Source organism: Ochotona princeps, chromosome 11 (assembly GCF_030435755.1).
Source record: "Ochotona princeps isolate mOchPri1 chromosome 11, mOchPri1.hap1, whole genome shotgun sequence".
NCBI classification, from domain to species: Eukaryota; Metazoa; Chordata; class Mammalia; order Lagomorpha; family Ochotonidae; genus Ochotona; species Ochotona princeps.
In genome coordinates this window covers 68,997,227-69,022,968 of record NC_080842.1, presented here as the reverse complement: position 1 = coordinate 69,022,968, position 25,742 = coordinate 68,997,227, and positions in this window count along the sequence as shown.

Sequence of the window (25,742 nt, the reverse complement as noted above, 5' to 3'; positions counted from 1 at the left end):
ATGGTAACATGCTTCATGCATAAGCTCCTCCCACCAGCAGGTGACCTGTAGTAGGAGGCATTTGAAAATTCCCATCAATAGCGGATGGTAGAACCTCAAATTTTCAGGACATGCTAACAGTATGTTCTGACTGCGGAATAGTAGACAAGGGGTTACTTTAGGCATGAAGATACCTTGATGCAAAAACACAATTAAAATAATCTTTAATAAAAACTGGCTTTAAGGTACACAATAATCCCACTAAACTCTTCATTCAGGTCTAAGCTGACCTTACGTTCATCATGTTTTTAAGGACAGAAATGCACTCCAAGCTGATTTATGTTTAACCACAGTAAACAATAATGGGTAAACTACCTGTTTCGATTAAGCATTTGAAATCATGAAATAGCAGTGTTGAAGAAAATTCAACCGGTGAGAGAGATCTTATTCAGCTGGTTTGAAAGGATGGCCCTGATCCCAAAGCTGGAAAAGGCAGAGAACATTGAAGAATTTTTGGCTGTTAGACAAAATGAAAGATTTCTACATGCTGATTTTCTAAGCCCTGTTCTTTTCCACAGTGTGGACTTGCACCAAAGTAGCCCACTCACAGTCTGAACAATGGAAAGTGATAGCAGAGCTCCGGAGACACTAGTTAACTCCTTACAGAAGCCTGAAGTGGCAACATACGACTACATGGAAAGAGAAGCCAAACTATAACCAGCTTTCTACATTCAAGCCGTAGCTGAACTACCCTATTCTTGCCAAGCTGTATTAAAAACAAATAGCCAAATCTTTCTCACTCTTTGAGTCTTAAACCAGTGTAGATGGAACTTGAGAAGAACAATAAACTGTTCTGGTACTTTTCTAGTTTAAATTGACAGTATTAGAATAGAATTGCAGTAATATTGGCAAATATGAGTGGGTTATAGACCATGTCCAGAAAACACAACTGGGACAACACTACTGATTGCAATTCATGGAGACTCTAAAAATTCCCAAACTTTTACTATAGATCTACGCCATGAGCTCTAACACAACCATCTTACTTCCCAAACATCTCATTCACTGGCTTAACAGGTCTCAACAAGAAATCTTCCACCAGCCTCATATATGATGCTAATTTTAACTACTGTTTTCTTAAACTCTGAGCAAATAAATTATGGTACCAAAGAACAAAAGATCAACCTTACTGAAAAAAAGGAATAAATTGTTCTATTTCGGTAACACAACTGTTTATCAATTTCATCTATAACTAGAGATAATTGTAACCCAGCTAATAAACATAATTCATTTTTCACATATATCAATATAAGCCAACCTGTTCCAAGAAGCTCAACTAAAATAACATTTACCATTCAAATATTCAAGTATTGAAAAAGAAAGTAATCATTCAATCACTTGCTGGCAGTGATATGGTATACAGTTAGTGAAAATTGCTACTGAGATGTCTTTATATCCAAGAACTTGGTTGCTGACATATTTAAAAATCTTTCCATGTTATTCTTCTAAGAAATGCTTTATTTGCAAACTGTTATGTATATCCAAATGATTATTGCCTTGTTGTGGTTATTTTACAGTATAATTCCATCATCATAAATGGTAAAATTGAATGGAATAATAGAATATAATTACATAGATAAGAACTATTCAAAGTTCAGGAATGTTTAATATAATCAATCATATAAGTAGATCTCAAAAATAAGCAGTTGTAGAAATAGACAAGTAAGTGTCCTTTGATAAAATCTAACATCCACTGTTGATTTAAACAGTAAATTAGAGGTATTGTATTACTGAAAAAAATCCCAAAATGTGTTCATTTTAGCCTTTAAGCAATGCCTACAATAGGATAATGTAAAGCATTCCTGCCAAAGCTAACTAGTGCTCCTGCTCTTAATTCAATATTTCTGGATACAAACAAATAGATTCTCTGGGAGAAATAACTGGTGCATATGTAACTTGAGAAAGCATAAGTTAAAATTACACAAGCATACAGAATAGTCAAAATTATTCTGTAAGGTAATGCAACACAAAAGAACACATGATGGACAGAAATAGTAATACATAAAATAATTTTGAATGGGAACTTAATATAAGTAAATCAACACTTTGTGAAGTTAAATTGAAAGTGTAATTTGATGCCTATGAAAACATCAATCCGGGCAGGTGTTTGGAATTGTGGTCAAGAAGTCCCTCTGGGCCTCCACAGCCCATATCGGAGTACCTGGATTGGCATCCCAGCTCTGACTGTGCCTTCGTCCTGGAAGCAACAGGTGATGGCTCCGTGACGGGTTCCTGACACCCAGCTGGGCGACACAGATTCAACTCTCAACTCTCTGGGTGTTTTCTCAGGACGCACTTAAATAGCAGAATAATGGACTCAAGACTATATTATTATAACAGTAGAGGGGAAACTGGTGTGGAGTGGGGATTTGGGGATGAGGGGAGGGAAATCCATGAACCCATGGAGCTATATCATAAAACAAAGAAAAGAAGAAAAGAAAAAAAAAAGCATGCTATGTGATAAAGTGGCATGTGATTGTATATCTACAGTGAGACAATTTGTAATAGCAAAAAATGCAAACAGCCCAGATTCCTGTTGAAAGAGGAGTGGATGAAAAGACTGTTATATCTGCTTCATGGAATACTACTCCATCATGATTGTTTCTCAAGGACTGTATCATTGTAATAGGGGAAATCAGGAGGGGTAGGGGAAATCCCAGAAACTTTGGAACTGTGCCATAAAAGCAATCAATTGATCGACGCAAAAAAAAAAAAAAGCCAAAAACTATAGTTTACCCTCTCCATGACATTTAATAAATGCTGTGGAAATAGAAGAATAAAGCTCCAAGTCATAACAGTAAAAAATAAGAAAATAAATCCCACCATTTGCAACAAAATGATCCCAACTACAGAGAATTATACTCAGTGAAATATGACAAACCCCAAAGGACAAGTAGTATATGTTCTCTTTCTGATATAAGGTAACATTCATGCAAAATACAGCCAATAGGTATCAGAATAAACATGCATATACATATATTCACATAGAGGACCTATATAATGGAGACTGGCATGTCAAGAAGTGAAGATACAAAGCATTTCTTTGACTCCCAATGACCCTGTTGAGGTTATCTTGATAATTGGATGCTAGACTCCCTACCATTTTCTATACCTACGGTGTTACGACACACTTAACTAGAAGAATGATGGAGTTATGACTGTTGCGTTTTACTATTGTAATAATATAGGGGAAAACAGTGGGGGGAGGGGTACATGTGAGGGTTGGATGGTGAAATCCCTGAGCTAATATTCTTGTGCTTTAGTTTAACTAGGCGAGATGATTCTAAGATTTTCTCATTTAAGTGAAAAGCAAAATAATTGAAAGAGCCAAAAACCATACTAATCAAAAATTGTAATTAGTAGAAACTACTCCTACTAGCTATGCAAGTAGAATAAAGCTATGTAATTAGAACGGTATTGAACTGCTGCATGAATTTCAGACATATTAAATAGTAGAAGAGAAAGCCTAGACAAAGACCCATGTCTGCAAAGAAACTTTGCAATGATGTAGATCACTGGCAACAAACCAGAAGCAGCACTGGGCCTTCCTGCAAACACTCTGGTGTCGCTGAAGACATCTGTCTGGAAGGGAACGGAACTGGATGGCCTACGCTCCAGACTGTAACCAAGAGATCTCCAAGTGGAAAAATGCGTTTGAATTCATAAAACAAATCTAAACAGAATCACAGAACCGAGAGAATCATTATGTAACTTGCCTTATGAGAAGGCCTTTTAACTTTTAAAACAAAATGCCATAAAGTGTTCAATTATTATAATTACATAAGATTTCCCTCTAAAGTTACCAAAGTTTTGGCATATTAAGCACTAGAGTTTCAAACCACAGACATAAAATTGGTTTATTTAATGTATAAAGAGTCCAGCAAATGGCTATAGAAAATAATACACCGAAAATATGCAAGGGACATCAACAAAAGGATCCGTAACTAAAACATTCCATAGGTTTTAAATATTGTTATTTATTTTAGTAATATGTAAATATTATCTATTTTAATTTCTTTAAAATAAATAAGTTATTTATTTTAAAATAAATCTTTTACACAGTCAATGTCACTCAAGCACAAATTGAAGTTACACTTCAGTGCTAGCTTTTCTGCTATCAACTTGATGAAGATCACAAAGTTCGGTAATGCCCTCTGTTGTCCTTTGTCTAAGACAATGAACATTCTTTCTGAGTATTGACAGGGATTAAAATTGGTATGACCAATGAAGAGAGAAAATTAAAAACTGTATCATGTAACACATGAACAAGTCTTTTAACCCAAAATTTTTTATTCCAGAAATTCATTCTGTATGTTTACTTGTATATCAGTGAACTGCTGTATGAGGTACAAATTTATTCCTTGGAAAATCATAATCAGACAAAGTGAAGATCTTGCAAATTCTGGACACAATTTACTTGAATAAATCATGGTATGTACATATAATGTGACATAAAAACAAGACATTCTTATGGACTTAATGTCTTCGATATTTGATACTGAAGCTGCAAGGTGCGGGGTAATACAAACAATGGGGTAACATATTTATTATATTTCCACATGCATAATTTAATTTTTAAAATATGTGAATATAATACCTATTATATGAAATAAAATGAAAGCCCCAGTGATTTTTGTAATAACAGCAATCATAAATCTAACAACCACGAAAGAACATGAGAGTGTTGTGCCTCAGGTGCTGGTCTGAAACCTGCAGTGTTCAGCCAGGGAAGACGTGTCTGATAGCTGCAGTGAGTGCCCCAGGAGGCTGGCCTCCATAGCGTCCAGATGAGGTACCACAGGAGGCTGGCCTCCACAGCGTCCAGATGAGGCCACAGGAAGCCCATGCACCAGCTTTCCCTCTCCATCCGCTATGTTTCCGAAAAGGCTTCTCCACTGAGCAGAAAGCTGCTTATTTAATAACTGTGATTTTTCTAGTTATACCCGGCAAACTAAAATAACTTTTTAATAAGATAGTCCCTGTTGCCAGAAAATTGGGTACTTAAGGGCTTTTCAGTACATGAATTTACTGTAACTGATAGAGCAGAACTGCTCTTATAATATGTATTCTCTATATGGAAAAATATGCATTTGCACAAATGAATGTTTACAAGCTCTGAACTGAAAATTAATCTTAGGTACATATTATAATTCACTAGAAATTCCTCCCAACCTCCACTGAGAGAAAGAGTGAAAAAGCAGTTTTATTCGGGTCCACATTTCATTTGGAATCAGGAATGTAGGATTTTTCCACTTTTCAAATGTGTTCATACTTACCAAATGCAGTGTGAAAACTTAAAGCAATTGGGCTTTTTCTTTACTTTCTTACAGAAAGACATTTCAGCAATTAATGCTGAAATATCTTATGAACCAGGCTCTTAAAAGTACATAAATGATCGTTCATTTTAAGACAATTGAGGAGCAAAATGAAGGACACCGTCATTCATCATTGGAGTAGAGAGGAGTTTTGGACAAATGACAGAAAGGAACATAACCTGCTGAGATCGTTAAGGTGGAAGGAATATGTACCAATTCCTCCTTCAGCCTTTCTCCAAATTTCAGTTGACAGAAATAATCACAAGTCTGGGAAAGTCTCCAGGCCCAGAAGGATCAAAGTTCATTTCCCTGGGCTTGAGAGTCGTTTCTGCAGAAGGTAGATGTGTGTCAGTCTGCAGTTCAACCAACCAGGTGAAGAAGAAATAGCCAACGACATCCCACGGGGGAGCGAGGCTGACTGGTGTAGAGGACACGCCATCTTTTCAATCCTGGAGCTTACTTTGAAGGGCACAACGTTTTGAAGCTGCAAAGAACCCAAGAAGCTACCTGATCAGTTTTGTACAAAACACAAATCCCATACAAACGAACAGATTCACAATCAGGATTTGTCCCAAGTAACCCAGCTGGTGAGCTAAACACAGAAGTTAGGATCAGACTTCCTCATCCTCCCATTCTTTCTTCTCCTGCTGCCCATCTGTGGAGCTTTTGCTACATGCACCGTAACGATAACACGACGGGCCACTAGGAGTATGACAAATAGACAGCACACAATGATTTTATTCCCAGAATTCATTCTCCCTCATTCTCGCATTAAAAAATCACTTCATTTATATATGTTTTTATGACACAACAGTGATAGTAACTTATGTGAGAGAAGAGTTTACTTTTGTTTATGTGGTATGATTCAGTGAACCAATATTTATAACTAAATATCCAATGATATTGCATCCACGCAATGTTTACATTCTATGTATTACTTCCACAAAAAAGAGAAAACATGGCATTTTTCTTTCTGAATTTGATTTATTTCAACATACAAATAAGCTTGAATATCCAACTTGTTTTTTTTCCTTTACTGAATGAACATTACTTACTAAACTTATTGCAGTGCGGGAAGAATTTATACTTAATTATTTGATTTTGACATGGTGATCTCATGGCAGTGTCTCATCTTGTACTTTCTGGACTCTAAGCCATGGATGAGCAGGTCAGTGAGTGGCATTAGGTCCTATTGTATGAATTGGAAACCTATGTGGATTACCATGATAGCACTTCCATCCTGCTTTCAAGAGATTGCTGTTGCCACTTTTTTAGAGTGTCCTACTTACTACTGTAGCCTGTGGCTTCCAGGAATAATACTGAGGCCAATGCATATTCTACATTCCCAGACATTGCAATGCCATAGCCAGCTTTTCCCGTGTCTTTGGAGAGAGTGGAAATACCACCAGGAAGAGATCTTGTGTCTCATAGGTCTTGATGTCGAGATAGAGACATACCATTGAGAATGTCAACCTGTGTTCTAAGATCAGAAAACAGAAGGCTCAAGTGACTCCAGGAATAGACGCAGCAGGGAGGACCACACAGGACTGCCACTTTCACAGGGACCAACTGCGGGCAAGAGCCCTACCCCACTCTTTTAGTTATAAATATTGGGCTCTCTCCATGCACTGTTGGACAGGCTTTAGACAATTCTGAGGAAAAAAAAAAAAAACAGGAAGGCAAGATTAATACAAAAAGAAAAATTCCTGAGATTTAGAATAAGAATGCTGTAAAATTTACAAACAGCACAACTTGACATTTTTGGTAACTTCTATCTATTTATTATTTATTCATTTTAGATTTGATGTTTATTGATTGTATTTGAAAAATCAGATACTGTATTGCCTGTATCTGGAAGCTGTGCCCTACCAGAGAGTTTGCAGGCAGGAACGTAGGGGATTGAGTTGGCAGAGACACAAGGGGAGGTTTTACAGGAGTGCACATCTTTGCAATATGGGATGATGAGCTATTTCAGAGACTTTCAGATGGTGTTTCCACCTCTGCTTTCAGTGAGACTTTGTATTTGATTATAAGACTCACATGCTAGTTGGGATTCCCAAAGAAATTAAGAAATTGAATTTGTGTGAGGACCTGCAGAAGAAAATCTGAACGTCAACCCACAAAGTAACACACACACACAAACACACACACACAATGTAAAAAAAAACAACTAGAGCAGAACATGAAATTGGAGATCAACTTCAGTTCTCTGATTTCAGAGAAATAAGCGCAGATCCATTGAGGCATCAGTAACCACTGGGGAAGGGAAGCACTTCTCCTGTGTAAGACTCCATTGAACTGCATTTCATTTGATCCTGAACTTGAAATAAGTTCGGAGGTGCTGCCTCAGGATCTTCATAACTGGTGGTGATTTTCCCTGCTCCAGCAAGAAAAAATGTGGGAGACAGCAATCTCTCCAAATACAAGAGATAGATTTAGACTACATTTGCATAATCTCAAAATGCTGGGGGTGTTGTATGTTCTATTTAAATTATAAACAGTAAATGAAGACTTTGGAAAAATGCCAGTGCCTTCAAATCAGTTCTTGGTCCATTAGAATTTTTGCTCCTTTCTTGTGCTTTTCAAAAATGCAATTCTAACTATTGCAAGATCACCTGTGGCTAACAATAGGCATTACCACATGTGTCTGAAAACGCAAAAGGAAAAAAAAATAAACACTCCAAGTAAAAGGGAATATTGATTGTCATTTTTCATACATAGAGACTGCGTTTCAAAGGAATTGTCACAAATTCTAAGGAACGGAGCCTGGACCTGACTTACTGATTTTCTCTTCTGTTTTGTTAAGACTTTATTACTTTTATTGCAAAGTCAGATCTACAGAGAGAAGGAGAAACAGAGAGAAAGATCTGTCTGCTGCTTCACTCGCTAAGTGGCTGCAATGGCCACGGCAGAGCCTGCTTTTGCATGTCTTGGGAAGTTTTCCTGTCCCAGCTGTCCTGCCCTGAAGCCAGGAGCTAAGAGCTTCTTCCAGATCAGAGGCCCAAGTCATCTTCTACTGCTTTCCCAGACCACAATCAGGGAGCTGAATTTGAGGTTGAGCACCCTCTGGGCCATGAAGCAGCACCTTACTCCCCATGGTGGGATCCCATTTAGGTGCTGCTTTCTCAGGCACATTAGCAGGGAGCTGAGTCAGAAGCAGAGTAGCTGCGCCTCTAGTTGGTACTCCAACAGGGAAGGTTGTCGCCAGATTGGGTTTAGTCTGTTGCGAAGCAATGCTCCACCTGCTGCCAGGATATTTTAGAAGCTGAAATAAATGTCATTATCAAAGGAATTTGGAAACCTAAGCCTAACAACATGCAACAAAATATTGTCATTCACTGAAAGTGTCATGAGAACTTTTAATGCTGCTCAAAATAGGGGGAAATGGCTGGCTGCTCCCTCCTTTTCCTGCTCTTCTCTTCTTTCAGTACTTTGAGTGATGGTTGTTGGCTTGCTTGGGCTCACTTGAGACTTCAGAAAATTATGCAAACAGATGTGTAAAAGCAGTACTGATAAGACCTCTACAGCTCCGGGGACTGATCTTTGAAATAGCCTTTTATTCCATATATAGATATATAAGGTAGCTATAATGAGCTCCAGGTTTTGTTTGCAGAAACTTGGCCATGCTACGTGTGCAAGGCCGTAACATGAAAGTAGTAAATCGCATTCAATTAGGATTCATCTGACCCTCAAAGACTAGGTACTGGTCACTAACAACACTTGCCTTCTCATCATAAAATAATCTCACTTAAAAAAAAAAACACACAGTAGCCTAGCAAACACTCCTTCATCTTTTTTTTTTTAAAGATTGGGTCCTATTTTTTTCAGACTTATTTATTTTTATTGCAAAGTCAGATATATAGAGAGGCGGAGAGATAGAGAGGAAGATTTCCTGTCTGATGGTTCACTCCCCAAGTGGCCACAACAGTCAGAACTGGGCCAATCCAAAGCCAGGAGCCTCTTCCAGGTCTCCCACATGGGTGCAGGATCCCAAGGCTTTAGGCTGTCCTTGACTGCTTTCTCAGGCCACAAGCAGGGAGCAGGATGGGAAGCAGGGCAGCAGGGATTAGAAATGGTGCCCAAATGGGATCCCAGTGCGTTCAAGCCACTAGGCTACCACATTGGGCCCAGGAATTTCTTTAAGAAAAAATGCTAAATTCTCTTCCAAACTAGACAAAAAATAGAAAGAGTTTGGGACAGGCAAATTTGGCACCTGACTTTGGATACTAATCTCTTTAGCAAATAATTATTTGATCTATGCTTTAGTTTACTATTATTATTAAACATAGTCACAAGGTTAGAGATTGGCCTTATATGGTTATTTTTGAAAATTCTGAGTTAACATAAAGATACCTGAGGACTGCTTGCCATAAGGTGAATCTACAATGAATGCATGATTCTGCTGCACAAATTCTGAGCAAAAAGCAGTGGGATGAGTCCTGATTTCTACCTGCAGGATCACTTCATCAACCTCCACCAGAAAACCACTTTACAGAAAACTCTTGAGTTTTAGAATCATCGAAATTGCTCAAACAGAAATCTAGCTACGCAAAAATCCTGAATAACCCATGATTGAAGACAAAAATAGGTACACTCATTGCAAATGTAGTGTGTTAACTCTTAGGCTATAAAAGGAGACGGGATGGCATTAAGAACAGAAAAAGACAGAATGCACTGTGTGCAATGGTTATATTTAAATGGAAATAGTAACCATCATTAAAGGATTCAAAGTTTTTGCAGATCAGCACGTCGTGAACTTTGAACTTGACACCAACCATATAAAATATAGTCAGCTAGTCTACTTTATAAAAGTTTCATTGTGATATAAAAAATAAGTGATTTGATTTTCAAAGGTCACAGCCGTGAGCAAGTGAAAGCACTAAATAAAACTCCTGCTCTCATCTTCCTGTGATTTAATCATGGTGGACATTCCTCAACACTACAACTTTGCAGAATGATTCACACACGAATTAAGTCTTGCCAAATAACTGCTTAAATGTCAATAATTTCTCTCTGTTGGAGATCCATACCCTCTACTCAAGTTGGTAACCTTCCACTTGTTCTCACAGATAAAGTTTTTATGGAAAAAAATCATGTTCCTTTGTGTACATACTGTGAATGACTATGATGATACAAGGGCAGAAGTCAGTGAGAAGCCGGTTTCTTTCTGGTGCTTTACTGAAAAGATTGATTTACTTGGGTGCTAAAATGGTCAAGGATTTTTTTAAGAAACCTTCCTCTATGATTGCTAATATATATGCACGTACCTCTGTTTTTTCAATTGCCACACATCACACCCTGAGAAATGCTGCCCCGGTGCTCGTATCGGAAAATCAGCCCAATCCCATATTTTTGACAAAGGTCAGAGATAGGTCACTTCTCAAATACCAAAGACTTCACCTGTTCTGGACCATGAGCTCTATTTACTCTCTAGACATGAAGGGTTGGAGTTCTGTCACGGCTCCAACACTGTGTAGGACATCTGTAGTGCTCAGGAAACTTTAAAATGCTTTCAGTTATTTTTTAAAATTCTGAATATTTGGAAACTAATACCAGTAGGACAGCAACATGGCTATAGAAGTTGGAAAACTTCTTAAAAATTCTTTCAGAAATTTAAGAGAAAAAAAAAGATGAAGGCTTCCGAAAGGCATTATTCATTGAAACGTGTGGCGGTATTCTCCCTGATGCCCAAATCTGCAATAAATAAATGAATTAGTTAAAGTGAGAGTAAAACAGCATGTAGCTAGGAAGCAACAATATGGAACAGGGTTAAACCCCTGACTTATCAGAATTCCCAAGAGGACAAGGCAACTATGAACTGCAACCTTTATCAAGCTGATACGGTTTGCCTGGGCTCCGAGGTCCAGTATGCAAAAACTTTTTAAAAGTGAAAACTCAGTCAACATTTTTATTTGTTTTCCTTTCACTTGCAAATTTGCTAACCAGAGATAAACCCAAACTGAAGGAGTAAGATGACTTTGTTCCGATTAATTTTACGGTAATTCTGAGGGTTTCGGCTCTAAATGAATTGTTTGAATACTAAATTCTGCTGCTTTATGATCCAGGAGCTAAGCAGCAGCTCTAAAGAGGCCTCTGAGACTCAGCAGAGACAGCATTAGAAGCCCATTATTGCCGGCACATTTAACATGGTTAAAGTAGGGGAAAATAGCCATTAAGTTAATGTAATAGTTAAACTGCATTAATTTGAAAAACTGCACAGAGAAATGCTTACAGCAGAGGATGGATGTTTCCCCTTCACGTGGAGATATTGCTAAGAAAATGAAATAATCAAAAACACGTTAAGGTTATATTCTCACCTATTCAATCCACTTTACGATTTGAAATTCTGGACTGTTTCCACTGTAGATGTCCCAAGGAGTGCCCCTAGCTTTGCCCCGCCGTAGCGAACAGCACAGGATCAGGTCCTGAAGGTCACAGGTGACATTGGGAGCCCAATGGTCCATTCCGCAAGGGAGCGTGTCACCAGACGCCTGAGGGGAAACAGCAAGTGAGTCATCAGCACTTGACTTCACAATTCTTATCCTTGGAAAGTTTAGGCTTTTCAATTTCCTGGAATCTGGCTATTTTCTTTACAGTTCAGGAAAAGTTGGGTTAAAAAGTATTGATAATTCCCAAGCATGCACATAGATACTTCTCAAAGTGCAGTGAGACTGGCTCCAACCACAAACTATAGAGTCTCATCAAATATAGATTAGGTTACCTTGTATGTAGGTACATAGGTCTTAAATATGTATAATGGATGACATTGTGTTAAATGTGTACACATGTATGAAATAGAATATGTAAAATATCTCTGATTATCTGTTTATATTTATATTTAAGGGTGTGTGAAGGAATTATCTTTTGGCTTTTTTCTCCCTTTTTCCTTTAGTAATTTTTTTTTAAATTTTATTTTATTATTTTTACTTTTAATTACTGAGAGAAGTAGATCCAGAGAAAAACAGAGAGAGGGAGGGAGAAAGAGATCTTCTATCCACTGGCTCAATCCCCAAATGGCCACTTCCAGAGTTGAACTCCAATCCAAAGCCAAGAGCTTCTTCCAAGACTCCCATGTTGAGTTGGAAGCCCAAAAACTTGAACCATCTTCTGTTGCTTTCCCAGGCCATTGGCAGATTAGAAATGGAGCAGCTGGGATCTGAACCAGTGTCTGTTGCAAAGCCAGAGCTGCAGGTAGAAGATTAGCCCACTATGGCAATGGTGCCAGGCCTATAATCTCTTAATTAAAGATTTGCTAATGGGTGGCACCGTATTATTGGAGCTCTTCCAATCAGCAAACATTAAATTTAAGGCCCAATTTAAGATGTATTTTAACCAAAAATATTTGTACAAAATTTCTACTAGTGGAAACCAAAGTCCAGGATTATTCCTTCCAACCACAAGCAGAATGGAGTTAATTGACAAATTATACCCTTCACTATGTTAATACATCACTGTGACTCATACAGTTTGATTGTTTTAGACAGAATCAGTGGCTCACCCCATTCCTGCCCTTGGATGAAATACAGGGGAATTGCAGTAACCAGATGCAGTAACACTGCCTCTCCATGTGTGGAAGTGATCCCCCAACCTAATGGACCAGTGGACAAGTCCTGTTTCCATACTCTCCTTTGTCTTTTCATTGTGTTCTTTCTTTTGACATCAATTTACTATATAAAGTATTTGAGCTAAAATTCAGGACTCTTGCAGACACTTTTTTTTTCATGTAGAGAGAACACACTCTAGGTCTGAGCACACAGTAGGATGTCACAGTGCATCACCCTTGGAGAGTGGACAAGAGTTAGCCATAGACTCAGATTCTCTGCATGTCTCAATTTTAGCTATCCCTCGTGTGGCGTAAAATGTAAAGGCTCCATGTGTCCATTTCCAGCCTCTTGAATCTGATTCTGTAAATGCAGGACATTCACTGCATTTCCATATGGAGTCAGAGACAAACAGTATATATGTTAGGTGTCAGTGGACAGTGGGTGCTCACTTGTGAGGTACCTTAACAACTATCAGTTTCTATCAGATACATTTGACATGGTGTTAAGAGGTAGAGTATGACAGCCTGCTGGCAAGAGGAGCTATCATCCCACTCTCTCTTCTTCCTAGGTGCAGAGGATTTGCAATTACACAAATGATCGTTGAAGAGAACATAGTTACTATTCAAAATTAGAGACTTTGGGATTAGAAGTGATTTCAAACTGTAATTTCTTATGTGATGGGTTAAACAATGTCTTTGCAAGATTGTTTTCAAATATATAGTCTTTTCTAAGATAAACATTTATCTATAATATCTATCAAAACAAAAGCAACTCAAAAACATTCGGTGTATTTACCTCCTATTTTAGAAGAACTTAAACAAAATCTTTATTCTTGATGTATATATTGCTTGAATCACTCTCAGTTATATTTCATACAGCATGCCACTGATATATTTTCAGACAAAATGCAATATTTAATCAAAATTTTTAAGAACTATCTTATTTTACATGGTTTTATTTTAAGGCAAAATCACATAAGTATATTCAAAGTTATATTTTATGGTCAACAAATTTTAAATTGTCGACATTTCTAATGATTTTCTGTGCGTCATACTATTTTTAATGCAAGAAAATGCTTTAGTATCTAATGCATGGAGAACACGTTTCTTAAATTGAATACAATCTCAGTTTCTAAATATTTAGTTCAAATGAATATTGAACTCATATTTCTTTCCACTAAATTGTAATACGTATAGTTGACATATTTTTTAGAGTAAAAACTAGTCAATTTGTCCCTGTATTGTTTGGTTTCACTAAATGTAGCTACAAAAATGTATATTTCTTCTCAGTTATATTCTGTTCGATAGTCGCCCAGTGAAATCTAGTTCTTCCATCCAGTTGAAGTATCCAAGGGGATGGAATAGGTGCTTGTTGTACCGATTGAGGCATCATTGGTGAGCCACACATTCCACAGTAGAGTGTCTGGCCTTAAGTCCAGAATCTGCTTCTGAGTTCTGATCATCGTGTTATGGGAAGCGGCTGGTCAAGTTTCCAGTGGACAGGTACCTTAGGCCCACGGAGGAAATCAAGACTGAGTCTCAAACCTTCTCTTCAGTGTGCTTGCTTTGCCTTTTTCTATTTTTTTAAACATTTATTTATTTTCACTTGAAAAACAAAATTATATGAGAAAGAGAGAAAGAGAGAGATACCTCATTCACTTTTTCACTCCCCAAATGGCCACCAAGGCCAGCTGGGAATACCCAAAGCCAGGAACTGGATGAGGTTTTTCCAAATCTTCCATGTGTATAAAGAAGCCCGAGGACTTGGACCATCTTTTGCTGCCTTCCCAGGCCGTGAGCAGAGAGCGGGATGAGAAGTGGAGCAGCCGGACAGGAATGGTCACCCATGTGGGGTGCTGGTGCAGCAGGTGAGAATTAGCCTGATGAGCCCCAGGCCTGCCCCAGCCGCTGCCTCTCGTTTCAGCCTGATCTAGATCACCCTCTCCTGTTTCTTCCAAATCACAAGAAAAGGACAGAAAAGGAAGACACATATTAAGGATGCAGTTATTTAATAGGAAACTAAAAATTGCAAATTTTGACATTATTAAAATACACTGAAGACTGTCTTGGTTGTTAGATGAAAATTGGCTAAAGCTTCATAAGTTGAATTTTAATGTTCTGTTTACTAACACTCTGATAAAAATTTGACTGATTTTCAAAAGCATGTGAGCAAAATAAACCCTTCATTTTCATGGTAAAATACTCAGGTTGACATATAAAATACATTTCAGTGGCCCAAACACTACTAAAATCAGTTGGAAGATGAACAACATAGACAAACATTTTCTTATGTTGAATCAAATTACATTTGTTTTAATCCATTAGTTTCATAATGAACATTTCAGAACAGTAGCTCTAAATGCCCCATGGACAAACAGCTTGTATTTGTATTGGTGGTGTGTTAGTGTGTTTGGACACAATTGGAGTGGACATGTGTCCCGCAAACAATTCCAGTGATCTATTTGTTCCCTAGGTGTCAGAGTAGTAATAACACCATTCTTCTATGATGATTTGTCCTGCCAGAATTTATATTAACATGATGATCATGGAAGCAATGTCATTTTCAGTGCTGAATTTTTAACTGAATTCACAATAGCATTCACAAAAAATATATCAGTTGTTTGATTGCAGCAAAGAATTATTTCGAAGCTTCCCTTGATTCTATGGTATGGAGGAACCCATTGAACTAGAGTTAACTGATCTTCTGTTGGAAGTCTTTGAATACAGTTTTCTTAATCGTAAACATAACACTCCATTTTAGAGTAGATACTGAATTATTTTTGAGTCTCTCTGTGAGAATACATGACATCATGTCTCCACAGTAGAATTTTGTGCATTGTGCAACATGACTTTCCCTTGAATCTAAGTGGATTTTTATTGGCAGAAAATAGTTGTGCAATTTTATAGAACCCAGGATGATGTTTTAACACATGTATATATAATTCTTTACAAAGAATTGTGGTTACAGTACATCATGCTCAACATTTAATAAATGGAAACATAAAAACTGACCTCTCCTTACAATGCTACTTTTATTTTTCCTTCAAGTACGTCCAAGTCACCATCTTATAAAAAGAAGGACTACTGACTTATTATTGCTTTTAGATTTATATTGTCATAGGAGCAACAAAACTTGCATCAAGAACATTCAGAATATGTCTTATATATTATATAGAAAAAATTCTCCTCTTGTCAAAGATGACCTCCTCACTTTCTTCTCCGGTGGTCTTTGTGCTTTGTAATGGTAACAGTGAATTACAGGTCAGTTGTATGACCTCATTTTATAGTAATTAACTGTCTCAAGGTCTTCCCATAAAAAAAAGTAATTTTCTGAGATATTGAGGATCAGGATATCAACAATAAAATTTTGAGACACAGTTAATTTCATCATATCGGGATGAAATTAAGGCAATGGACTGTCAACAAGTTGTGAAAGGGAAATTAGTAAATATGGCTGGATGCATCTATACAATCTGCAGGTAAATAATGAAACGTTCATAAAGCAGTGTTTTTCCATTTTTGCCACAGTAATTAGAGTTGCATCCTGTGCGTGCCACAGTTCAGTTTACAGAAAATGGCAAGATCAGTCTGAAATAAGCCCATTGGTAGCAGTGAATGTCAAATAAGGAAAGCATAACGTCACTCACATCAGCTGGATTAGTGTTTCCTTGTTTCACGCCTGAAGAACTCCAAATCCTTTTCCAGTCAAATAGCTCCTGTGTCTGGTTTTACACCAGACCAAATCATTCTGTGAGCTGTTTCTGCCACTGAGGAAGCTGGGTAATAAAAACCCTAAAAATGTGTTTGAAAGACCTTGAAAAATTGCATCTTTAAATAGTTTTTATGCTAACATTAATTCACTCATAAATGAATCACTATGTTCGTCACTGCTTCAGGGAATTCCGCCTTTTAAATAGGAGAACACAAACAAAATTGAAAGAGAACCAGACACAGTTCACATAGCCAGGTTCTGGTAAACCTCTACTCATTCACAGGATCAAAATGACTAATCAACCAACAAAACATCCCAGCAAGACAAAATTAAGCGAACACCGATCTTCATTACTAAGTGGACATGAGCAAGGCCAGTTCGCACAGTCAGCTGAAGTCCATCGTGTTCATGGAAGCAACCGTGACATCACCTGCTTCACAGAGTGGAGTCTCCACCTTACAGCGTCTGTTTGGGGATTGCGCATGAAAGCCAAAATCCCATTAACTCCTAACTTCAACACTTTCAGAATATTTTTGGTAAAATAGAGTAACCACCTCAGTTGAGTCCAAATCCAAGCCCTTTCATCGAAACACAAAGAAACCAAAGTCTAAGAGACAGTGTTTTCCCAGGGCCCCGCAGCACCTTAATCTCAGGTTCACACTGTATGCGAAGAATGATTTTGTTTTAATTTTCCTAGCAGGTCTCAATGGACTCCAATTAGAAAATGACTGGCTGAATATGTTAAATGTTTCAAATGACAAAAAGAAAAGTTAACTAGGATGATTTAAGGATTCACCAATTTCCTACCAGGTGAAAGGTAAAATGTTTGACTTATAGGATGGAATTGGATGGATTACATTAGGAAATGCCCTGAGTTAATTCTAGGAAGGCACAAGAAAGAAAAAACACCCTAATACTCTTCATTTTCTTCCAATATATAGTACATCACCTTTAGTAAAGCTTTCAAGTGGCCTCAAATCCTGGCTACAATTGAGATTCTTAAAATTTCTCGTGACTTTTATTACAGTTTTACTAAACTACTGGCCATTTCCTAAACTGTGCCATTTTACTTCCTGTTTCTAAAACCTTATGCTGACAATAATTTAACCTTTGTTTCTATCTCTAGGAAAACTACTACCATTTATGAAGCACTCAGTCCTCTCCTTTTTAAATTTTTTTTCCTCTTTTGGGTGTGTGTGTCGGGTGGGGGGGAATTCAGATGTACAGAGAGGAGGAGAGACAGAGAAGAAGATCTTCTATTCCCAAGTGGCCTCAACAGCCAGAGCTGTGCTGATCTGAAACCAGGAGCCTAGAGCTTCTTCCTGGTCTCCCACGTGGGTGCAGGATCCTAAGGCTTTGGGCTGTCCTTGACTGCTCTCCCAGGCTACAAGCAGAGAGCTGGATGAGAAGCAGGGCCATGAGGACACAAGCTGACACCACATGGGACACTGGTGCATTTAAAGCAAGGACTATAGCCATGAGGCTACCGTGCTGGGCCCAGGACTCATTAATAGGCACTTGACATTCTCTCTTCTGGCTTGACTGTACCCTAATCACACAGCGCCTGCTGAGACCAAACTACACAGCCTGATTCTTGATGGCTACCCACTGAAAGATCTGACCTGTGTACCAGAGTGCGTTCTTCTCATGAAAGGGCTGTACAAAAGAAGGGAAGAACCAGCACTATGCTTCCAAAGCAGCTTTCCTGCCGAACCTCTGCCTCATCCACCGTATGTATTTGGCCTGCTTCACCTGGCTGTCGAACTTGACCCCGATGTCTGCTTTCTGGCCTGGCACGGAGCTGTTTTCTTGATTCTCTTGCCATTAACTGCTGACGTCTCCTTGGAGAGCTTCCAAACCCAGGGAGAGACTCCATTTACATTTAAAACATCAGATAGCAAATTCTAATGGTTGTAAAAGAAGAAGAAATTTTGGCTCACTTGCTTGAAACTTCCTTTCAGCAGTTTGTCTCCAAATTTCACAATTATCATTGGCTTTAAACAATGTGGTATTTCTCAAAATGTAAGTTTTCATAGACATATTAAGTGACAGAAAACAAGCTATTTGCACTAAGAGAAAGATATTTCATGCGTTGATTCACTACACAAATGGCCACAAAGCTAGGAGCCTGGATCTCCATCCAGGTCTCCAAAGTGTGCAGAGGCCCAACAGCTTGAGCCATCTTTTGCTGCTTTTCCAAGGACATTAGCAGGGAGTTAGAGTGTAAGTGGGGCAGCCAGAACTTGAAGAGGCTGCCAATAGGGACTGCTGGCATCACAGGTGTTGGCTTAACACACTGTGCCACAATAAAAGCCCCAAGAGAGCTCTTCTATATTCAGAACGAGCAGAAAGACAGAGTCCCTTTCCATAGGGTTCTGTGACATGTCATGAAATTGAATTGTTTTTTTCTCCAAGGGTGTGATTGCAATTTACTTCAACATCTCTTCTTTCATGGTCTGAGCGGATGACATGCTTATTGCCCTGGCTGGAGCTCCTAGTCACTCCTGGAACTGAGTTCTACAACATACAAGCCCATTTAAACCATCTGTGTGGGAATAAATTAAAGAGAAAATTATATAAGGACGTATAAGGTGTGAAATGAAGAACACTGAGTATCTTTCAGGAAGTCATAATCAGAAATTATGAAATCAGGCTTGCTTTATTTCCATGTTTAGTAATTTCCTGCTTACTATAACTCACTGGACTATTTTAAATATCTGATGCTTTGTCCAGTCCTTATCTGTTAGCAAGTTCTGCCACATTGCTTGCCTTGGACTTCTTTCAAATGTGCTTAGGCAGAGAGCTTCTAGACAGAACTAAAAACCGTGGGGAAGGAACCCTTTGCCAAGCTAATGAATTGAGAAGAGAGGTCACTCTAAAAGTATCATGGTCCCTAATTGTTAAAGAATTGACTTTTTAAATGAAGCCGGTTGACTTTCTAAGTTAACCTGAAAATGTGAGCCTGTTAAAATGGCTCAGGTATTCATACTGATGAGAAGTAGTGGCACAGTTCACATCTTCACTGCTTCTGGATTCATACAGAAGACGGAGGGTATGCAGTCGAGGACAAGTCACTTCTGCTTGATGGGCTCCGACTTAATTCATTGTAGAAGGATGGGATTTTAAAGACTTGTAGTGAGCCACAGAAGGCTGGCCAGCAACTGACTTCCAAACCCTGGGTATGGGCCAGAAGACAGTCTCTTGAACTAAATCTTGAAAGATGAGAAGGGAAGGTTAACCCATAGGCATGAGCATGTTCCAATAAAATCACATTTACAAAAAAAAGTATAATGCTCATTTTAATCTGAGAGTATTAATTAACCTATGACTTAAAACATGATCCATCAGTTGGCCAGTACTTTAGTGATGTGTTTGATGTTTGCTTCACCCCGATGGGGGATTCAAACACAATTCTGCTGCCATTGGAATCAAGATACCCCTATCCTGCAATAAAATTATAAAGCCCCTCTTTGCTATTTTGCCAAGATACTGGGAAATGAGATAAGTTGCCGTCAACACCCACACACTTACCTGGGTACATGCACAACATTTGGTGAGAAAAAATCAGTACTGAATCAATTAACTGGAGCTGGGGTCAACACTGAGGATGAGGCAATGCTCTGCTTTGGAGCTGACTCTCCTGGATGATTCAACAACTGCTCACTAAATATCCCCTGATCCATGGATTGCAGCTCAGGGCTTAAGGCAAAGCTAACACAATGAGTAGCAGTCAAACAGAGCCAGAGCTATGGATCAGCAGGACACAAAGTTTTTCCTCTGAGTAAGCGCAGAAACTTAAATGTTATTTACTAATGCATATTGTGTTTGTATGTGTTTTTGAACAATGAAATATTCCAAATTCTTAACTCAGAATTGCAGTGCCCCTGGAACATTACCTATAGCACATTTCTTCTTTTTTAATATTGTATTCATTCGAAATGCATAGTTATATACACACACAAAGAGGGAGAGAAAGAGAGAGAGAGAAAGAGAGAGAGAAAGAGAGAGAGAGAGAGAAAGAGAAATCTTCTATCCACTCCCCAAATGTAGCAATGCAGGACTGCAGCAGGCACAAGCCAGGAGCCAGGAGTTCCATTTACGTCTCCCACATGTGTGCAGGGGACCAAGGACCTATTTTTGTTAAAATGTTGTTTTAGGTTTATTTAATATTTTTATTGGAAAGGCAGTCAGATTTACGGAGAGAATGAGACAGAAATATCCATGTGTGGATTCACTCTGTTAGCAGCCACAATTCTCAAAGTTGTGCTGATCCAAAGCCAAGAATCAGGAACCTCTTCCGTGTCTCCCATATATGTAAGTGTAGGGTCCCAAGGCTTTGGGCCATCTGCTACTGCTTTCCCAGGCCAATAGCAGGGAGTAGGATGGGAAGTGGAGCACCTGGGACACAAACTGGCACACATATAGGATTCTGATACTTGCAAGGTAAGGACTTAGCCAACAAGCCATAATGCCAGGCCCAGGAGCCATCTTCTACTGCTTTCCCAGGCACATTTATAGGAGACTGGATCAGAAGTGGAGTAGCCTAGACTCAGATGGTACCCATTTAGGATGCCAGCCTTGTGAGTAGCAGCTTAACCCTTTACGTCACAAGAGTAAGTCAAAATCACACACCATGCTACTAATGCTATTAGAAGACTTTCCACTCTGCCACAAACAGGAAATATGGACACACCTATTACTTCTTTCACACCTGAAATCTGTCATACTCACCGATCAGGCAGGTGAGGAAGGTTAGGTGTAACACAGCAGAGCAGCACTTAAGAGTCAACTTCTCAGGGCATTTCTCCTCTACCCACATCTCCCTCTCCCTCACACAGTATATATATATGTGTGTGTGTGTGTGTGTGTGTGTGTGTGTGTATACTTTTTATGTAAACAGGGGGCAAAAATTAATTTTAATTATTTTTTATCTTTTCAACTATAACATTGGAATGCTATGTAAGGACATACCTTTTCAGATTGATGGTCCACCATTTGAAAACCACTTTAATAGAGCAAGCACAACAGACACATATCCTGTTATTTACTTATAGCTTACAATTGAAGGTTGATGGCATCCCATATACTCCTACAATTCTCTGTAAGGGTGGACTATTTACAGACTGTAGCATTTTTCTCTTCCAGATGAAGAAAAAAATCAATCCAGAGAGGATATAAAAGCTGGCAGCAAATGCTGGTTTCATGAGTGGGCCCTTGCCATTAAATTTTAGGACTTTGGTCTTGATATCTGAAAGAAACATTCAGAATTTTAATATCAAAATCATGTTCCATGACCTATAGAAAGTATATGGACAATATGAGGTATGTGAGGTGGATTTTGTAAAGGATAACAAGACTGACACCTGTTGAGACAGACATGGCTAATTTGCCAAACCCATTAGCTATTTAATTGCCAACAATGAACAATGATTCACGTTTCCATGATTGTAAGATTATTTTTCCCAGGAAAAAGCAAACTGTTAAAAAGTGCAACTCCTTCGTCAAAAGCCTTCTGGTGTGGAAATGATCTGTGGTTCAGAAAGTGAGGTTGTATTTGTGAGGCTGAAACCACGTGTCAGAGCATCACTTTGAGTTTCAGCTGGTCTCATTTCAATCCAGCTCGCTGTGAATGCGCCTCGGTAATGGGCCCCTTTCCTATACACAGGAGACATGCTTGGAGGTCTGGACCCCTGAGTTCAGTCGGTCACAGATTTTGCATTTGTTACTACTTGAGAAGTGAAATACCAGAACAAAGATCTCTTTCTGTCACTCTGCCTTTCACATGCAGAAGGAAAGTGAATCTTTCAAAACAGTGTAAGTATAGCTTTGCCGTTAGCCTATTATTCTTCCAATTGAGAATCAGTACTCATGCTCTGTGGTACATACGGGGGGGATGCCTTGCCATCTGGTCCAAAGACATGTCCTGGCTTCAATGGCCCATGCCTGAGCAGGTTCTGAATAGGAAAGTAGAGCCAGAGGTACTGGCATAAGCAGGGCCCATATAGCAGGCAATCTGCAGAGCATCTTTCTGAAAATGATAGAAAAGTAAGGAAAGAAGACAGTCCTTTCCCGAGGAGTTCATAAAACGAAGTGGGCTCAAGCTTTGGTTGCACAATGCAGGTGGAACTTCATCTCCATCCATCTCATTCCAGATGCCCACTCAGTGGGCAAACCTTGTTCCAACTGTATTCTTGGGTGTTGGGCGTAGGTATTGCTTCACGATTCATCTGAGGTTGTCCCCAAAAAAGCTCCCCTGAACTTCAGGAGGAAGTGGGAGGTGAGAATTCGTGTCATCCCACGATACCATGGCTGTGGTTTTCTTGCTCTCTTTCCGTGGTGCTGCTTGTGTTAGATAGCAACCATTCTGGTGGCATGCCTGCTCACTGCCCGTTTCTCCTCTCCGGAGCCATTGGCTCCCCACCCCAACCCTGACACTTACATGAGCACTCACATCAACGCAAACTCAAACTTGCTCATCTGTATGCACGTGTAACCTCACTTGCTCACACGAGTGCACTGCACATTCCCCAAGACACTCAAATAAGCCCATACACACTCACACAAAGTCACTCATCACACTCTGTCTTACCAGCCTCATGTGCTGCTGCCAAACTAAATGTTTTCTCTATTACACATGATTATTCTTTGTTATGTTGCTTCCAAATATTGACCGTCATGGGCCTGTTCTTTGCTTACCTAAATGCAATTATGCACACACAGAAACATGTGTGAAAATGTATTTCCTAAGCCTGTAATATCAATCAGTTGTGCAAACATGGAATAAAGTATAAGTTCTCCCAAAATTTGCATGGTAGACGTCTAATCTTTAAAACCTCATAATGCAACTTTATTGAGAGAGACGGGCTTTAAAGTGATAGTGTGAGTGGGATCTTATCCATCATGCCCTTAACGAAGAAGCAGATGGGGACATATACACACACACCAAAAGAGATAACCCTGCTAGGACATTGGGAGAAGAGCATCCCACCCCAAGGATGGAGAACTCAGAAGAAACTGAGCTATCAAACTTCCAGCTGGGAGAAAACAGAACACATCACGCAACTTGGCATCCCTGGCATTCTGTAATGGCAGCTTGAGCACAACTCAGTGAAGGGGCTTTTCCTCATGCCTTCTTGATTAATTGAAGGAGGTGATTATCTTTGAATGGTTAATAGGCATAAAGATTGTTTGCATTTAGTAACTCATTTGATCTTTAAAAGTCAAAACAATGAATTATTATTCTAAAACTACAAATCAAGAATTAAGCCTCAAGTAGATTTCTTTTTATTTTTCTCATTTTTATTGCTAACGTTTTATGATACAGTTCCATGTGCCCTGGGATTTTTCTTATATCGTCTCCAAATCCCATCCCTCTCTCACTGATATTGCTTATACTATTGCAATAGTATAGTTATTCATTAACAGTCATAAATCCATCATTGTGGGAATGGACAATGACAGAGTCCAGCATCCTGTTGTCAAGATATATTTAATATTTTCATCTGGAGTCCATCTTTGATTTGGAACCAGATATGTATGCTGCACTGCATCCTCACATGTGACTATGGTAGTCTCCATTACACAGTTACTATACATCCCCTTAACTGAAAAGTCACAGGACAAAATTAACATAGCAGGAAAAATAGAAATTTACAATGCCATGGAGTTAAATAACATGCTACTGAATGACTAATGTGTCACTAAAAAATTAAAAATAAAATCAAGAACCTTCTTGAAGAAAATGATGTTTTTGTATAAGCTTTGAGTCAGTGAAGAATTTAAGAAAAAAACATTGTTTTGAAGAAATGAAAACACAAAAACGTAAAAATTCATAAGATATAATTTCTGCTGATCTTTGTTGGTGAGATGTGTCACCTGAAGGCAACAGATAGATGGGTTTTGTTTTTTTAATCCAGTCTATTAATCTATGTTTGACTGGTATGTTTAAGCCTTTTATATTTAGGGTTAATATGAATAAGTGATACATTGGTCCTGTCATTTTAGCAATAAGTTGTTCATTGTTTGATGTAGTCTTCTGCTTTTGGTTTTGGTGGGAGCTATTCCTTTTCTCTGTCAAGAGAAAATCGTTAAGTATCATTGGTAGAGCAGGTCCAGAACAGGCATATTCTTTGAGCTTTTCTTTGCTGTGGAAGAATTTTATTTCATTTTCAAAAACAAAGGAACGTTTTTCTGGGTATCTTATTCTGGGCTGACAATTTTTTTCCTCTTAGAATCTGGAATATGTCGCTCCATTCTCTTCTGGCCTGTAGAGTTTACTCAGAGAGATCTCCTGTGAGTCTGTTTGCCATTCCTTTACATGCCAGTTGATTTTTTTCATGTGCACATATAAGGATCTTTTCCTTATGTTCAACTGAAGAAAGCTTGTTAGCATGTGTTGTGGTGAAGATCGCTTTTAGTCGAACTTGTTGGCTGTTCTGATCTTCTCTTGTATTCTGTTTCCCAATTCTTTCTCCAGATTAGGGGAGTTTTCCTTCATTATTTCATTAAATACATTTTTAAACCCAGAATCTCTTTCCAAACCATCTGGCACTCCGATAACTCTTTTATTTGGTCTTTTAATACTCTCTTTCAATTCTTGGATACATTTTTTAGCTAGACCCAGCTCTGCTTTCAGCTTTTTGTTTGTTTCTCCCTGGTGACAGGAAATATGTTCTAATTCTGAGATTCTTTCAACTGCTTCACTCCTTCTATTTTGGAGACTCTCCACTGTACTCTTAATTTGCTACACTGTATGCTTAATTTCTGATATGTTAGTTTTCATTTGATTCATTTCCTGTGTGACATATTCCGTAAATTCCTTGAACTCCTATATGTGCTTCTCGTTGTCTGGGTTCACCTGCTGAGCTCCTGTTGAATTCTGCTTCCCACCTGGCTGCTTGTAGAGTTCAGATCACTGCTCGCTGACTGCCACTGGAGGACCTGGTCACTGCAATATGGCATATCCGTTAGTCTCCAGGTGCCCCTGTGCTGTCAGCCTGTCTCCTCCTATTTCCTTGAATGTGCCTTCTCTGCTTCAACCTGGCTAATAATTCGCCATCAGTTTAAATATGTCCTTATTCTATTCTATTCCACCATCTTGATTCTCTGAAGTAGATTTCATTACTTATCGAGA